Raw genomic sequence first — 18321 nt, 5'->3', positions numbered from 1 at the left:
CTCCACCTCAGTGCTGCATTTTCTTCCATTACTAGTCGCAATGGTTCTATAGTAGAATATCAGTAAGTCCACTCTAGTCCATATTTTATTCCTCCATTCTGTGGACCCTGGGATGGTGATGTCCACTCTACCTCTATATCGAGAGGGGGCTTAGATACCACATGGATGATGGATGGGATTCTCCTGCTTGCAGTTGTAGACTCTCTCGGTTCCTTGGTGTGGTGGTTGACCATCTTCACCTCCCTGTTAGCTGACCTGGGTAAGTCCAATGAACCAGAGAGTAGGAGCTGCAACTCTTCTGAGGCTCAGGGCCCGGCTGGCTCATGGCCAGTCCAGAGATTCAAGTCCTCTTAGCATACACCATCTGAGGGGATTTTTATTTTTTAATTTATTTATTTTTATTATTTATTTATTTTTTCCATATTCCCCACCCCCCACCACATCATTTCTGTAAACTGTATTTTTTTGAAGATATATACATCACATAGAAATCGTTACATTAAAAAATATGAAGCAGCAGATTTGGCCCAGTGGTTAGGGCATCCGCCTACCACATGGGAGGTCTGCGGTTCAAACCCCGGGCCTCCCTGACCCGTGTGGAGCTGGCCCATGCGCAGTGCTGATGCACGCAAGGAGTGCCCTGTCATGCAGGGGTGTCCCCCGTGTAGGGGAGCCCCACGCACAAGGAGTGCGCCCCGCAAGGAGAGCCACCCAGCGCAAAAGAAAGTGTAGCCTGCACAGGAATGGCGCCACACACACGGAGAGCTGACACAACAAGATGACGCAACAAAAAGAAACACATATTCCTGTGCCACTGACAACAACAGAAGCGGACAAAGAAGACATAGCAAATAGACCCAGAGAACAGACAACTGGAGTGGGGGGAAGGGGGGCGAAGGGGAGAGAAATAAATAAATAAATCTTAAAAAATATATATAAGGTTCCTGTATACACCCACCCCACCCCCCAGCCCATTCCTCCCACACCAACCGCCCCCATCATTGTGACACACTCATCACACTCAGTGAACACATTTTGGGGCACTGCTGCACTACACAGATAATAGTTTACCCTGTAGTTTACACTCCCCATTACATTCAGTGGGCTATGACAGGATATAGAATGTCCAGCATCTGACCCTGCAATATCATTTAGGACAACTCCAAGTCCCCAAAATGCCCCTCATCACATCTCTTCTTCCCTCTCCCTGCCCTCAGCAACGATTGTGGCCACTTTCTCCACATCAATGCTACAATTTCTTCTATTACTAGTCGCAATGGTTCTATAGTAGAATATCTGTAAGTCCACTCCTGTCCATATTTTATTCCTCCATCCCGTGGGCCCTGGGATGGTGATGTGCACTCCACCTCTAAATTGAGAGGGGGCTTAGATTCCACATGGAGATTCTCCTGCTTGCAGTTGTAGGCACTCTTGGCTCCCTGGTGTGGTGGTTGACCACCTTCACCTCCCTGTTAGCTGACCTGGGTAAGTCCAATGAACCAGAGAGTAGGAGTCACCTCTCTGCTGAGGCTCAGGGCCCAGCTGGCACATGGACAGTCCAGAGATTCAAGTCCCCCGAGCATGCCCCATCTGAAGGGATATTGAAAAGCTCCCGGGACCCTGGGGTAGGGGGATGGAGCGCAGGGGAGATGGCACACGGAGGTTCGTTAGGGGCTGCTGGGGCCATCTGGGCGAGGGACGGGACCGGCAGATGCTCCACGAGGGCCTCCAGCAGGCCAGGCCCTGTCCCGGGTGCCAGAGGCACACCAGTGCGTAAGAGACACCGTTTCCTGGAGGCTACGTGGGGCCGACTCACCCAGGCCGCGGAGGCGGGCGCGGCCCTGCGGTGGGAGCGAAGCGGCCCTGTCCCCCGAGTCCCCGCCCGCGAGGTCCGGCCTTGGTGGGTGAGAGCAGGGCCGTTAGGGTCTGTGGGGAGGGGTCTGTGCAGGCAGAGGGACCCAGTCCCGAGGCCCGGGCTGTTTGCAGAATCGTGAGGGGGCTTTGCGGGGGCGGGGCTCTGAGATCTATTTAGAGGGGAAGCAGTGGGACCTGCTGCTGGATTGGGGGGGTGGTATGGCAAAGAACAGGGGCTCCATATCCGGTGATCGGGGGCTATTCTCAGAGCTGAGAAGCCCCTCAGGCATGGGGAGGGTGAAGGGTCGGCCCCTTCCTCTGGGCTCAGCCCCTGCTCTGATTTCCGCTCTGAACCAGCCCAGGGACCGCGCTGGAAGCTCCGCATCTGAGCTCATCCTCTCAGGGGCCTGCCCGGGAGGTCTGCGTCCCTCCCCTTTCTGTGGGGACAGCAGGGCTCAGGCAGGCACAGCAAGAGGTGTAAAAAATCCCAACACCGACCCCCGGGGCTTTTTCTCCGGGATGGGTGGAGCTGGCTCGGGATGGCGAGTTGAGCCAGGGCTCTGTCCTCCTCCCACTGGCGCTGTGGTCAAGTGCATCCTTGTCCAAATAATCGAACAGTGGCTGCCCCGCCCGGGCAGGGGGTCGATGCCTCCTGCATTTGACATTGGACGCGGCCGAGCGACTTGGTGGATGAAATGGGATCCACGGGACACAGGCTGCTGATGTTTTTTTTTTTTCTCTATTTTTAAAAAATGTTACATTCAAAAAATATAAACTAAGAGGTCCCCATATACCCCCCACCCCCTCACCCCACTTCTCCCATATCAACAATCTCCTTCATCATCGTGGCACATTCATTGCACTTGGTGAATACGTTTTGGAGCACTGCTGCACCACACGGATAGTGGTTTACATTGTAGTCTACACTCTCCCCCAGTCCACCCAGTGGGCCATGGCAGGACATACAGTGTCCAGCATCTGTCCCTGCAGCACCACCCAGGACAACTCCAAGTCCTGAAAATGCCCCCACCTCGTATCTCCTCTTCCCTCTCCCTGCCCTCAGCTGCTGCTGATGTTTGAAAGCCAGCACGTTCCCACCTGTGAGCGCTCCTCTGCTGTGAGACCAGCAGGAGCCTGGTGGGGCAGCCCCGTTAGGGCACATGAAGTGGGGGCTTAGCCACAGCCCACCATGGGAGGCCCGGTGAGCCCCTGAGGCTGTGGGGGCAGTTACTGCAGGGTGATGCACCTTCTCTCCCGACTCTTCTAGATTCTCCTAAATGAGGAGTCCTGTCTCACAGGCACAGCGCAAGGCTCCCGGCACCGCCCAGCTGTTCTGGATCCTCAGCCGCGAGCCCAGGAATTCTAGAGCAATTCCTCCTGAGGGCCCTGCAGGTGCCAGCTCGAGCCTGTCCCTTTCGAGGGCCGAAAGTCGCGCATCCAACGTGGCTGCGCACGGGTCCCTCGTCTGCTTCTTGATGGCGTGCTATTCTGCTGTAGCATTTGCATGCGCTGTAAAAAAGCATCCAATAATCCCTCTGATTACTTTTCTCCTCTGATGAGAGAAGGAAACGATCAAGCGTTGGAAAGGGTCAGAGTCTTACAGAAGGAGCTGTTGGCCTGCAGGTTGGCACGCTCAAGTTCCGTCGGCCTCTTCCGAGCATTCGAGGCGCGCTGCTAGGCCCTGCAGTGAGGGCTTTGGGGCAGCCGAGATGGCGATTGTGTATGTTGTGTGGACAAGCCCCTTGGAATAAGAAGGCGGAAATAACCTCCGCCACCCTGAAATGCTCCGGCATGGGTCTGCCTTCTCAGCGGCCACCCGCCGTGGGGCCCCGTGCCTGGCTCTGTGGGCACCGTCTCCTTCCACCCCCAACCCCAACCACGGCCCTCCTGCCCAACTCCAGGCACAAACGGGCAGGGTGGACTCACGTCCGGGGACTTCTCTTTCGATTGCCCGACAACCCCGGTTCCAGCTACCCATGGCTGAGGAAAAGCCTGTGCCAACACTTGGTGGTTTAGACAACCGTTTTATGGATGCCGACCAGTTTATGGGGCAGGACGTTGGGGGCGTTTGGCCGGGCCGCTGGTCACTGCTGCGGCAACTGCTGCCACGCATCGCATTAACTTCACAAATCCTGGGACTGTGAGCTGGCAGCTTGTGTCTGCCTCTGGACTTGGGGCCTGTGTGGTCGGGCCCTGGATCTCTACAAGCGCTTCGTGAGGTCTCGGCGAGGGGGGCGTGTTTGGGCTGGAGGACCCCTCCAGGAGCACTTTCCGCGTGGCCTCCCCATGGGCCTGCCTGGGCACCCTGGCATCACGGCAGCTGGTGCCACGAGGCCGCGGGGGCTGCCGGGGGGCTGCCGGGCACCTGAGGGCCTGCCCCGGCCCGGGGGGGGCCTGCGCCGCTGCCTTCCGGCGGTCGAGCGGGTTTCCCAGGCCGGCCTGGGTTCGGGGACTGGGGCCCCCTCTGCGCTGTGGCGAGCGGCAGAGCCCGCCGCCCTCCGTGGCCGCGCCCGTGCTGGTGCCCAGCTGCGCCCAGGCCGTTCCGGACAGCGCCTCAGGGCTCGCCAAAGCGCGCGAGCCGGACTGAAAACAAAAACGGAAGCTCTTCCCGCTAGCGTGGATTTTCAGTAATAAACAGAAGAACAAGGCTTTGAGCTCTTCTCCTCGTGCGCTTGATGACCAAAGGCCAGGAGCGGAGTCCTGCCCGGCGCGTCAGAGCTGGGGCCAGGTGCGCGGCACAAGCCGCTGGCACGCGCGCGTGGCGGGACGCGCCCCTCCCCCCAGGGCCCTGCGCGCAGGGGGAGACGTTCCCGCGGGGCCTTGGCCAACAGCCCGCCCCGCCCCTGCTCGGCGCGTGCCGATACCGAGGTACAGAAGTTATGACATGGGCATGTTACACACGTGCATACACAGGGTGTACACGTCTGTATATGTAACGTATAGATGATGTGCGTATACACGTATATATATACTTTCTGTTAACTCTGTAGCCAGTTTTAAAGGCCGCCAGCAACAGGGATAGTACCACTTGCACCTCCTTTGGAAAAATTCTTAGGGAAATTTCCAAACATGCCACACGCCCCCCCCCCCCCCCCCCCCCCGCGCAGACTCAGCAGAGCCTGTGGAGAACTGTCACCATTTCCCAGTCTTGTCCATCGATTTCCCTCTCCCCCCCTCCTTTTTTAAACATTACTATATTATTGGGCTTTTTTTTGTTTTTTTTTTTAAAGATTTATTTATTTTTATTTATTTCTCTTCCCTTCCCTGCCCCCTGCCCCAGTTGTCTGTTCTCTGTGTGCATTTGCTGCATTTTCTTTTTGTCCGCTTCTGTTGTTGTCAGCAGCATGGGAATCTGTTTCTTTTTGTTGCGTCATCTTTCTTTTGCTCTGGGCGGCTCTCCTTATGGGGCGCACTCCCTGTACGTGGGGCTCCCCTATGTGGGGGGCACCCCTGCGTGGCACGGCACTCCTTGCGTGCATCAGCACCGCGCATGGCCAGCTCCACACGGGTCAAGGAGGCCCGGGGCTTGAACTGTGGACCTTCCCATGTGGTAGACGGACGCCCTATCCACTGGGCCAAGTCCGCTTCCTTTTTTTTTTTAATGTGAGAAAACATTGTCCTTTATCAATTACAGCAGAAGGTGATAGTTTTTGTTTTACCCAACCAAACAATTAAGGATTTGACAGAGCAGCTTGGATTTACTCTCTCGTCCTCATTGTTTGCCCACTTCAGGTTTTTAAAAAATTCTCCCTTATTTTTACAGACACATAGATCACACAAAATGCTACACTATCCCTCCCCCTCTTTGTGTAACTAGCATTCTTTTTGGTGGGAGCATTTTGCAGCATGTTTTACAGTCACCCAGCTGGAACCTTCCAGGTGCCCCTCGGGCAGGCCTGGCTCTGGGGAGCCGCCGCGGAAGGAGGCGCGGGGTGTGCTCCCACCTCCAGGAGCAGGGGCTGCCGCTTTGTCCCACAAGCTGGACTGTCCACCTGGCCACGAGCACTGCCAGCTTCCAGGGGAGGCGCCGCGCTTTGTTTGAAAATGACACAAAGCCCGCGCTGACCCCCCATTTGGGCAGCTCCTTTAGGGACCTGCCACCGTCGCGGGCCTCGCTTTTATCCGGCCGATCCTGTGGGGCCATCGCTTTGGCGCACGTGTCCCGGCCTGGGCTCCGGGGGCCCCTGCGGCGCTGCGCCCCCTTGACGGCTCTGCCGTGGCGGGCTGCTTCTGAGTTGTGGGTTTCTGGTGGACATGAGAGTCACACAAATGGACACTGAGAGACGCCAACAAGGCAAGGGGGTCTGGCTCCTTGGCCCCGCTGACCTGCCCTGTGGGGCCACGGGGGTCTCACGCCCGCCGTCCGTTCGTGAACGGAAGCCAGCTCTCCGCTTGCCCTTCGGAGCTGCCCTCTGCCTGCGGATACCTGCCAGGCTGCTGGTCAGGGGACGGTCCGCAGAGGGACTCTGGGCAAGGGGGTGGGGCGAGCAGGGGGCGCACGGGCAGGCGCGGGCAGGGGCGGGGGCGTTTCGCCAGCTCCATCTCAGGGCCCTCAGAGGCCCCAGCCCAGCTCTCCCTGGTGGGGTGGCCTGGCTGGGGGCAGGGGAGTGGGCCTCTGTCCTTTCGCCCTGCCTGGACTCAGCGCTCCTGGCTGGATTCCCCTCCCCCTCCCCACGGGTCCCCTGGAGGTCCGGGGATGGGGCCCGCCTAGGGTGGGAGCCACCAAGGGTCCCCGCTCTGGACCTCAGTTTCCCCTCCCTGAAGGGAGCGCGGGGAGGGGGGTCAAGGCTCGAGGGCCGGCGGGCTGCTCCTGGGCCCCGGGCAGGCCCCCTGGCTCGCGGGCTGCGTCCCCGAGCCTCTTCCGCCGCGCTGGCAGCCCGCACCCGGGCTGCGCCCCCCCCCGCCCCTCCCCCAGCCGGCTCGGCGCTGGGTCACGTGCGCCTTATCGCGGGCCCTGCAGCTCCCTCGCAGGCCTGCAGCAGCGCGGCAGCGCCGCCGGCCTCGACCCGATGACGTGGCGGGCCCGGGGCAGGGGTCTGCGGCGCCGGCGCCGGGGACCGGGCAGGGCCCTCGGAGCGGGGACCGGCTCTGCAGCCCCTGTGCGCCCGGGGCTGGGCGTCGCTCAGGGCCCCCTCGGGATGCGGGCTCCTGCCCCCGGGGGAGGCGGGAGGGGGTTCCTGGGGCTGGCGAGCGGCGGTTCCTCTGTTTGCTCAGGAAGCTGCTCTCCAGTCTCTTCCCGTGCCGAGAGCCCCCTTTCTGGACTGTCACACCCCACAGAGGCAGGGACAGTGGCTCAGCACCTGCTCTGGACACCCCTGTTTGTTCTTGATGAAGCTTTAAGGTCCAAGGCACAAATCTAAAATAGGAAGGAAGGATGGAAGGAAGGGAGAGAGGGAGTGAGGGAGAGAGGATGGGAGGGAGGGAAGAAGGACAGATGGATGGAAGGAAGGGAAGGAGAAAAGAAAGGAAAAAGGAAGGAAATAAGAAAGGAAGAAAGAAGGAAGTAGAAGGAAAAAGGAAGAAGAAAGAAGTAAAAGGAGACAGAAGAAGAAAAGGAATAAAGGAAGAGAAAGAAAAAAGAAAAGGAAAAAGGAGAAAATAGAAGGAAAAAAAGAAGAAGGAGGGAAATGGAAGGAAGGGAGGGAGAAAAGGAGGGAGGATGGAAGGGAAGGAGGAAGAAAGGGAGGGAGGGAGGGAAGGAGGAGAACAGATGGACGGAAGGAAGGGAGGGAGAAAAGAAAGGAAAAAGGAAGAGGAAGGAAAGAGGAAGAAAGAAGTAAGGAAGTAGAAAGAGGAAAAAGGAAGAAAGAAGTAAAAGAAGAAAGAAGGAAGAAGGAAAGAAGAAAGGGAGAGAAAGAAAAAAGAAGAGGAAAAGGGAGAAAATAGGAGAAAGAAGTAAAAGAAGAAAGAGGGAAATGGAAGGAAGGAGGGGAGGGCAGGCAGGGCCTGGCAGCGTCATTCATTCTTTCTTGCTTTGTTTTGCTTTTCGGGGTGCCATGGGCTCATGTGAGCGTTTTCCTTCCTGCCATGCCTGCTGCTTTGGGGTCTCGTGGAACATGCTGGGGCGCTGGCCGGCCACCCCAGCTCTGAGAGGGGTCTCACGTGCTTAGGGTGCCAGGAGCCGCCAGCCGCCCACCCTCTCCCCACACCGTCCAGCCCGCCCTCCCCAAGGTGGCAAAACAAACACAACCTGCAGCGCTGGGGAGGCAGAGCTGGCAGATCCCGGGCGGGGGGGGGGTACGAAGGGGGGAAGGTGGGGCGACACTGCCCGGGAGGACGGGTCCTCTCCAGAGGGGTCTTGGGCTGGAGTAACTCCAGGTCAGAAATGCCCAACAGGAAATGAGATGCAACTTGTAAAAGACATCAAAGGAAACGGAAAAACATTCTTCTGCGCTGTCAGGAAGGCGAGAGGGAGCGGGAATGCAGCCGGGGGCCGGGGCGGGGGTCGACCAGAAGGCCGCGGCTAATTAACCTGGGCAGCGGGGGGACTTGGGGGTGGGCGCGGCGCCCCGCGCGCCTGTGCTGCCTGGGGTCCCGGGGCCGCCCCCGGAGGCCTGGCCGGCTCGTCCAGGCCCAGGGTGCGCGTGGTGGTGGGCGCTGGGGCGCGTGACCCGTGCTGATGAGGCCTGCAAGCCGAGCACGCCCCTTTTCCGGGCAGGAGACTTCAGCCGAATGGCACGTCCGTTACTGCAGCTCGCGGCCGGCCCTGCCTAGCACGCGCTCTCAGAGCCCGCGTCCAGCTGCCCTCCCCGGGGAGGGGGGCAGGCGGCCAGCGGGGGGCCACAGCCCCCTGTACGAGTCCTCAGGAGAGGTGACTGAGGAGTGTGGGGCCTTCTGTTTTTAGGGGGTACGGGGCACTGAACACAGGGTCTCGTGCATGGGAAGCAGGCACTCAACCACTGAGCCACATCCGCTCCCCTAGGGAGCCTTTTTTTTTTTGTCTTTATTTTTTTAATATTACATTAAAAAAATATTAGGTCCCCATATACCCCCCACCCACCCCCTTCACCCCACTCCTCCCCCCATAGCAACTATCTGCTCCATCATCATGAGACGTTCAATTGCACTTGGTGAATACATCTCTGAGCACCGCTGCACCTCATGGTCAATGGTCCACACCATAGCCCACACTCTCCCATGTTCCCTCCAGTGGGCCATGGGAGGACATACGATGTCCATTAACTGTCCCTACAGCACCACCCAGGACAACTCCAAGTCCTAGGGGGCCTTTTAACAACCAGCCCCTGAAGCCACAGCTGCCCCAGGCCCCCAGAGCCCACCCCCCCGTGTCCCTGACACCCGTACTTCGTATTCTGAGACGTCCTGCAGGCCCCACATTGGACCTCACAGTTGGGACTCACTCCCAGGCCCGCCTCTCCGGCCAGCTTGACCTTCCACTCCGTGGCGAAGAGCTGGGTCAGCTCCCCGCCCAGGTGGCCACTGCTGGTGGGGTGTGGCCTTCGTATGTCACTAGCATCGGCTTCCAACAGGGTCCCCGAGGGCCCCGGGGAGCTGTGGCACCCGCCCACTGCTCGGTCATCAGGCCCGGCCCTGCCTCGCTTGCCTTCCCTTCTGTTTCCTCCCTCTCCCCCCGCACGGATCCCAGCAGCCCCCCGGAGCTGGCCTCCTCCCGTGCCCACCCTCCACCCACCCCCGTCTGGGTCCCTGCGTGCCTTGGCCGTCCTTGGCTTCTCCGCCGGCCACCGTCTCCTCGCCCTGCGTTCACCCGCTTGCCCGCCCGGGGGTGGCTGGCTCACCGCGTCTGCTCACCCACGTCGGTGCTCAAGAAATATCACCGGGACAAATAAAAGAGCGGTGCAGTGAGGGGCTGGGCCTCCGTGCGCAGAGCCCCCCTTGGCTCTCACCCGCCCCTCCTGAGCCCCGGAGCCCCCGGCGGGCAGCTGCTGAGTGTTTCTGCGGTGGTTCCCTGGCATGACCCCAGCCTCAGGGGGCGCGCTGCCTGCCACGTCTGGCAAGCCCGAAGAAGCGGGAGCTGGCTCTGCCGTTGTCCCAGTGACCTTCAAGGGATCCCTGTCTCTGGCCGTCTATCCCCAACTCTGGCGCCTAGGGGAGACTTCGGGGCGTAGCGCCCAGGCTGGCCTCTCTGCCTCTGGGAGCACCCCAGGTGGCACTGCCGAGCAGCAGCGCTCCACCCCCAGGGGCCCCTGACCCCTTCTTGCCGGGCCTTGGCTCCCACTCCTCTCCAAGGAGGGGGATTTGCCGCCCCCAAAGACGGTTAAAGGACCACCTTCCAGCCATTTCCGAGAGCAGAGCCCGGCCGGGGAGGGACATGGCTGCGGCGAGGGGTTGGTGGACACAGCCCACCGGTCTCCAGCCTGTGCTCTGGTGGGGGGCCCATCGGGGGCGGGCTGGCCAGAATCCCCTCCCCCGATGCCCCCGTGGGGGAGGGTCTCTTGCTGGCCGCGGCCTGGGGCTGGTTCCCACTGCCGTAAGAGGGGCCTGCAGGTGGGCACACGTGGAAGGTGCTGGGGGTACAGCCCCTGGGGCCTGCGTCCCACCTGTGCCAGCCTCAGGGAGAAAGTGGAGGGGGCCGGCTCCCCCGCCCCCAGGAGAAAGGCGTGGTGTGGCTGGGGACAGGCCGTGCTTCGGCCACTGTCCTTGGGCCTGGTTCGGCCAAATGGGGCTACCAAGAAGCCGGAGGCCTCCAGAGGCCTGCAGGGGCCTGCAGGGGCCAAGCACAGCAGCTCTGGGGGGCAGAGGTGGGGTTGTTTTTCCCAGGCCCTGGGGGAGCCGCTCCTCTCCTCAGCGGTTCCCAGCTCGCTACTCTGTAAACAGCGGCAACTGTAGCGAGTGGGTTTCAAAAGCAGCCCCCCTCCACGGCGGCCGTGCCCTGCGGTGGGCTCCGGGCCGAGCACCCGGCCAGGCCGGCCGCAGGGGCCCGGGGGTGGGTGGGCGCGGGGCGCGGGCAGGGCCGCGGTGCTCTGGATCCTGCGCCCTAGGCCGCGAGGCCCAAGTGCGGGCCCCGGGCGCGGATCCCCGCCGGGGCGCGCGGGCGGCTGCGGGAGGGGGCGCGCACGGCGGCCCCGGGAGCCCGGGCGGGCCGGCGGCGCGCGGCGCGGGGCGGGGGCCTCCCCCTCGGGGTCCGGGCCGCGCCGGGCTCGCGGGGCCGCGGGGAGGGGCGGGAAGGCAGCTGGACGCGGCGGCGATTTATGGGCCTTTCAGGCGAGCAGGTGCCTCCTCGGGCCGCCCATTGTCTCGGCCGCGGCACAATGGGGCCGCTGCAGCCGCACCGCCGGCCCCCGCCGCGGCCCGCGGCCTGCACGGGCTCGGCGGCCCCGGCGCGGCGCGGGCCCGGGCGCCGACTTGCGGGGCCGAGGGCCGGCGGGCCGCGGGCGCGGGCGCGCTCCGTCGGGGCGGGGAGCGGGCCCTCGGCCGGGCCCCGCGTCCGGCCCCGCGCGCCCCGCGGCCCTGGCGCCCGCTCCTCCCGCGCCGGGGCCCCGGGCTCGGCCGCGCTGGCACGGCCCCGCGCCGCCGCGTCCCGGGCGCACACACAGGGCCCCATTCTTCCCCGGCTCCGCGCAACCATATGGCAAATCCGCGTCGACACAGCAGCCCCGGCTCATTCAGGCGCAGAATGTCCCGCAACAGGGAACAATCGCAACTCTGTTCGCGTCTATTATGGATGCGAACGGGGCGAGAAAAAAAAAATCATTTAACTCCGAGAGATAGCCAGCTAATTACCAACCATATGTGAGCGCGGATTCAAAGCCGCGCGAGGACTTCATTCTCAATCGGGCGACTTTATTAGGTATAGAAGACAGATGTCCCAACAGCCCAGGCTTCACAGAAAATCGTGTCGGGAGCTCTTTAAATATTAAAGGCCCAGCCCGCCGATCGGGCCCTCTGGGACCCGGGGCCGCAGAGCAGGACGCGGGGACCAGACCCCGGCAGACGCCGGCCTGGCGGACCCCCGTCCCGTCCCTGCTCAGACACTTCTCAGGTGCTCCGGGGACCCCGGGGGCGGGGACAAAGGCGGGCCCTTCTCATTCATCCTTCAGGGCAACGTGTGTGTGTGTGGGACATGGGGACGTGGCTGGACCGGACGTTGGTCCCTCGACGGTCCCCAAGGACGGTGCTAAGAAGCAAGTGTCCAGTCAAGCCCAGGCCAGCTGTCTTGCATTGGAGTCAAGGGAATGAGTGAAGGAGTGAATGAATGAAGCAGGGTGGCGGCCAAACCAACGCTAGGAAATCACTTGGCGGGGTGGGGGGGGGGGAGAAGGAGGTGGAAGTGGGGGGGACAGTAGCGGAAGGACAACCCTCCTGATTTCTTTACCAAGAAAATAGCCCCTGGCCATGGCGTCCAATTTTTGAGGAAGGAAAACGAGGAAGCTCGTTAGAGAGAGAGAGAGATCGGTCTCTGTTTTCCGTGCAATGCAGTTACGTTCCAGCTTTTCCTCCTTGTTATTCTTTTAAGCCCAATGTCTGAATAAAAGGATTATTCCCCTCCTTCTCCCCCTCCCGGACCGAGGGCGGCGGTTGCCAGGCGGGGCCACCGCGGCTAAATTGACCGCAGCCCGTGGCTTCTGCTTCTCTGCTCAGGAAAACCAGCGAGGTCAGCCGCTATTCAGAGCGCGCGGCATCTATATCTGAGAATTTAAATATTCGAATCAAAGGGACACGGGGGATTTGCATTTCTGCCAAACGCGGCGAGCGCGCTGGGTACAATGGAGGCGTTTCGGTCGGGGTGAATTGTCTTCGTTCTGGAGGAGTCGGTCTAAAGGCAGCCAGCGCTTTCCCTTTTGTTTCTCCTGCTTTTGTTTTGTGTTGTTTTTCTTCCCTCTTCTTCTGAAACTTTGTGACTGACTCTGGTTTTGAGACATAAAGAAACAAGGGAAAACTCCAAGCAACGAGCCCGTCAGGGGCCCCTCTGGCACAGAAGCAACATTTAATTGAACGTGTGCGGGGGAGAAAGCAGACCCGGGGACATCCCAGGGCCCTCTGCCACGGGCTGCTCAGGTGGCTCCAGCTGGCAGGGCGCGCCTGTCGCCCGAGCCCCCGGCCAGGCCAGGGAGGCCCCGGCTGCCCCAGCCACCCAGCCATGTCCAAATGCCCACGCTCCCAAGCTAGCACGGGGGTCACCCGCGGTTGACCCTGCACGTGGCTTTTCCAGCGCGAGCCTGGGAAAACGGCATCCGCCCGCGCGCCCGGCTGCCAGACGTGTCCCTAGGTGTCGGGACGATGCTTGTGAGGGAAACTCGCTGGAGACAACTTAATGCATTAGGTCGGACCAAAAGCTTAATGCAGTGAGCTCCAGGGAGCGGGTGGCGGGGTTCAGCCCGCCCGGGGACCCCGGCCCGTGTGGGCTGCGCAGGTGTCTTCCCTCTGCGGGGTGGGCTGGGTGGCCGCGGGGTGAGCCTGGCTGCTTCAACCTTCGGGGGGGGCTCCCCGGGGACCTGGTTCCATGCTGGAGTGGGGCGCGGGCTGCGGCACCTGCTCTGAGCCCGGGGCGTCGGCTTGCCACCAATGCGGGTTCCAGAACCCTTCCATGTTCCAGAGGGCCCCTGGGTGGCGGGGGGACCCCCGTTCTTGCTAGGCCCCTGCCCCCGTCCCCCGAAGCGTGGTGTTCTCTGTGGAGAGCCGAGCACTGAGGTCCCGGGCTCCTTTATTTTTTCAATTTTTCAATTTTATTTATTTTCTTTCTTTTTTCAATTAAGATTTCTTTTCTTTTTGCCCGGCTCCTTTAGAGCCTGCCGTTCTCGCAGGGCTGCCCGGGGGGCACCACGTGGCTGCTCTGCCAGGCTTTGTGCCCCGGCTTTCCTCTCCTTTATTGCCCTCTCCTCATCCTTGCTCCCTCCCCAACAAATTCCTAAGCCAAGTCGAAGCCCAGTGCCTAGGGGCCTGGGGACCTCGGCCCTGCAGGGTGATGCTGGGCCCAACCAGACATCCGCTTGTGTCTCAGCTGTGCCATTGCTGTGTGGCCGAGGCAGGTTGCTTGACCTCTCTGAGCCTTGGCTGGCCTGGTGAAGGGGAAGCAAAACGCTGACCCATCTCGGGGCTGAGTCAGAAGGACCTAATGAGAGTGGCTGAAAAACCTCTCCAGGCACTTAAAAAATGTCACGTAATTGCAAAATAATAACGATAACAACAATACTCTTTGGAATTTTGCTGGAACAGAGAGCAGTCCCGAATGGAATTTGGCACAAAGCGGGTCTGCCTTGGCCTCTGTCCAAGGGGGTTTAGTTACCGAGGCGCCCCCAGGACTCCACGCTAGGCAACCCGTCTCGTAAGGTGGTCCTGCCTCAAGGCCCCGCTGCCGGGCTGGGGCCGGGCTCCCCCACGGGCCCCGAGCCAGCTCCGAAAAAATTGTTGCCACGACCCCGGGGTCACACGGCTGGCGAGCCAATGTGCTTTTATTTTCCCTTATTTCCAAAATGAAAATAGCCCTATCCCCCGCCCCCACTGTAGAAATATCATATGTTCGTTGTAAAAATGGAAAACTCCAGAAATGTATAAAAAAGAAAGTAAAAGATCCCCCAGAGAGGTTCTGCTATGCTGCGATAGCCATGGTTGGCATTTTGGGGTGGGGACCTCGCCATTTCCCATTGGTAGGAGCCACAGGTCCTTTTTTTAAAAAGATTTATTTTACTTATTCCCCGCCTCCCCTCCCCCCCGGTTTTTTGTGCTCACTGTCTGCTCTCTGTGGCCGTTCTCTGTGTGCTCTCTGGGTCTGCTCGTCTTCTCTTTCAGAGGCACTGGGAACTGAACCCGGGACCTCCTGTGTGGGAGAGAGGCGCTCAATTGCCTGAGCCACCTCACTCCCTGCTTTGTTGTCGCTCTCAATGGGTTTCTTCTTCGTGTTTCCTTGTTGCGTCGTCTTGTTGTGTCAGCTTACCATGCCAGCCTGTCATGCTGGCTCGCTGTCTTGCTCATCTTCTCCAGGAGGCACCAGGAACCAAACCCAGGACCTCCCATGTGGTAGGCAGGGCCTCAATTGCTTGAACCATTTCTGCTTCCCCACAGGTACTTTTATTTTTAAGATTTTATTTATTTTTCTTCCTTCCCCTCCCCCCATCCTGCTGTTTTTGTTGTCTGTGTCCATTCGCTGTGTGATCTGTATCTATTTCTCTTTTGGGCTTCTCATTTTTTCTCCTCTAGGATTCACCGAGACTCAATCTTGGGGACCTCTGATGGGGAGAGGTTCCCCGTCAGCTGTGCCACCTCAGTTCCTGGTCTCTGCTGCGCTTCAACCTTGACTCCCCGCTTTGTCTCTCTTTTGTTGCTTCATCATCTTGCTGCGTGACTCCCTTGTGTGGGCACCGGCTCGCCGTGTGGACCCTCAGCTCTCCCCGCGGGCACCGGCTCGCCGTGTGGACCCTCAGCTCTCCCCGCGGGCACCGGCTCGCCGTGTGGACCCTCAGCTCTCCCCGCGGGCACCGGCTCGCCGTGTGGACCCTCAGCTCTCCCCGCGGGCACTGGCTCCCCACACAGGCACACTTTCTCTTCTTCCTTTTCACCAGGAGGCCCTGGGGATTGAACCCAGGTCCTCCCGTATGGCAGGTGGAGGCCCTATCACTTGAGCCACCGCTGCTTCCCCACAAGTGCTTTTTAGGTACAAAGTAAGGCATTAAGATTCACACACACACACGAAGTTTCAAAACATTTCACCACGACAAGAGGTTTCGGAGACCCGCACCAAGACCCGCACCACAACGGTGGAAACCAGTGTGAAAAGACGCTCGTCCCGCGAGCGCCTCGGGCAGCAGCCGGGCTGGCCCAGCCTCCGGGGCTTGTTGGAAGCAGCGGCACGTGTCCGAGGGAAGCGCAGCAATCCAAAGAAACACCCCCCTGGCGCGGGCCTTGTGGGGGGGAGTGGAGGGGCCGGCCGGGCCCAGTCCAGGCCACCCCCCTGGATGCCTGCGGAAGGGACCCCCGACCAGGAGCAGGCTGCAATTCCAGGGAGGAAGGTGGGGGCCCCTCTTGAGCCAGTGCTGGGGGGTGTTCGTTGTAAATGGGGGTCACACTTCTAGTCGAACCATTTTCATTTCTTTCCTGGAAAGTCCTGCGCAGGGGCTTGGGGGCAGAGGGGCTCTCGTTGTTTCCACACCGATGGGGATGGATCCGGCTCTGACCGTGGAAACGTCCATGCGGTGTCCCTGCCGTGCCCTCCCCTGAGGTGGCCCCCGCCCCGGGCCTCGTGGGTCAGGGGCAGCGCGGCACTCCCTGGCCAGGATGCGTGGGGGGTCGCTGCTGACCCCCGGGATGACCCCACCTGGGCGCTGGGTGCTGGCTGCAGGGGATTCCCGGGCGCCCAGAGGTGAAGGAGGCTGGGGGTCCCCCGAGCAGTCCCCGCTCTGGAGCAGGAGCCGGCCGAGGTTCCCGGGCCCGTCTAGGGAAGCCCGAGGAGCTGGGGGGAGCGGGAGCCGGGAGGAGGGCACGCCTAGGAGAGGCGGGCGGGGGCCCGTGGCGGCTGGCCCGATCCCCCCTGGCCGGCCTGATCCCCTCCGCCGGCCCGATACCCCCGGGCGGCCCGATCCCCCCGGCCGGCCCGATACCCCCCGCCGACCCGATCCCCCCCGGCCGGCCTGATCCCCTTGGCTGGCCTGAACCCCTGGCCGGCCCCATCCTCCCAGCTGGCGTGATCCCCCCAGCTGGCCCCATCCCTTCCGGCTGGCCTGACCCCCGGCCGGCTGGCCCCTGGGCCCGCTGGGCCCGTTGCTGCAGGGAGCCCTTGGCCCAAGCAGGCCCCTTCAGACCAGCTAGTCCCCTCCTCTTTTTGATGACTGCTGGCTTGGGCTACACGTGGGGTGCTGCTCGGCCCCCCAAAACGGCTCTCTCCCTGTGTCCTGCCGGCGGTGGAGCAAACGAAGCAGGCCGGCAGGTTTTAGGGGCGCTTCCTGGCTGTGGGAGCGAAGTGGGCGCACGGCAAAGGGAAGCCGCGCCCTCGGCCAGCCTTCGCGCGCTCCTCCTTCATTCGTCCACGCTGTTTCCAGACGCTTTGCCGAGCTCTGGCCTTGGCGCACCCTGCCCGAGCCGGCTCTGCCCGACCGGGGGTGCGAGGGCCCTGTCCCCCAAGGGCTCCCGCTCTCCCCGGGGTCTCGGGGGGTCCCCGCGCTGGTTTCCGCTGGGACCCCAGGGTCTGCCCGGCCTTCTGGTTGAGGCCTCGGGGCTGGTAAAACGAGGCCCCCCGGGGCCCGGTGCGGGGTTGGGCCCAGGTGGGTCATGGAGGAGGCCGCGGCTGGCCCCCTCCTCCCCGCCCCGTGCCCGCCGCCCCCGCCGCACCGTGAGGCTGTTTGGAGAAGAAAGCCGGCCAATTTGTTTTCATTCAGAATCACTTAAGATCCCATTTTGGAGAAATGAAAAGAGAAAAGCGCGCTCCCCGCGCCCGGCCTGCCGGGTGCCCGCCCGTGTTCACGACGCGCTCGGCCAGGCCGGCGGCACCCCCCTCCCCGCGCCCCGCACCCTGGCTGTGGCCCCGGCTCCCGGCCCGGGTCGGAGGGCGCCCGGGCAGCCCGGCGACGGCCACGCTCATCTGCATGAAGCGCACACTCGCGCCCATCTGCAAAGGCGGCAATTAAGCGGGTGGGGGGGGTGCCCGAAATTAGCATTTCCGCGGCCATCTGGCGCGAGGAGCGGGCCCGGCCGGACAAAGGGCGCCGGGCGAGGGGAGCGGCGAGTGTGCCGCGGCATTGACCTGCAAATGAGGCTTTGTCCGGGCATTAAAGCGCGCGGGACCCCCGACCCCGGCCCCGGCCCCCGCCCGCCGCCCGGCCCCTCGCGGCCAGGCCCGGGCCAGCCTCGGCACCCGGAGGCCCGGCGGCCGGGCCCTGGGCAGGCTGGGCGCCGCGGGAGCCCGCCCGGGCCACCCCGTCCCCAGGCCTCGGTCCTCGACTGCCCGGCCCGCCCTGGGCAGGACCTCTCGGGGTGGGGGGCCTCGGGGGCCGCTCTCGTGTTGGGGAGATGTTGGAAGCAGCCCGGGGACGGCCTTTGTTTTGCCCACGGCCCTGGATGCCCTGAGTCTTTGAACGCGGTGACCTCGAGGCGTTTCACAGCTCCTAGATGTCAGGGAAGTCTTTGCAAACGGCCACGTGGCGTTCCTGCTTGGGGCCTTGGGCGCCGATGACCAGTGAGGAGGGCAGGGCTGGGGGCTCTGCCCTCGACGGGGACCAGCCCGTTGAGAAGGCAAAGTGCGTGTGTACATGCCTGTGCACAGGTGTGCGTATGTGAGTGCATGCATGTGTGCGTGTGTGAGCATGCGAGCGCGTGTGCATGCATGTGAGTGTGCGTGTGAGTGCCCATATGCATGCAGGTGTGCACTGGTGCATTTCTGCTTGTGTAAGTGTGAGCATGCATGTGTGCACATGTGAGCATGCACACGTGAGCGCGAGTGCATCACACATATGTGTGCACGTGTGCATGCGTGTGTGTGTGTATGCGGCAGTAGAGGGAACCCAGGCTCCTTGGCCAGTGCCACTGAGCAAGGGTCAAGGCCTGGAGACAGGGGCCGGG

The sequence above is a fragment of the Dasypus novemcinctus genome, chromosome 10, assembly GCF_030445035.2.
Source record: "Dasypus novemcinctus isolate mDasNov1 chromosome 10, mDasNov1.1.hap2, whole genome shotgun sequence".
Lineage (NCBI taxonomy): Eukaryota > Metazoa > Chordata > Mammalia > Cingulata > Dasypodidae > Dasypus > Dasypus novemcinctus.
This window is presented reverse-complemented; position numbering follows the sequence as displayed.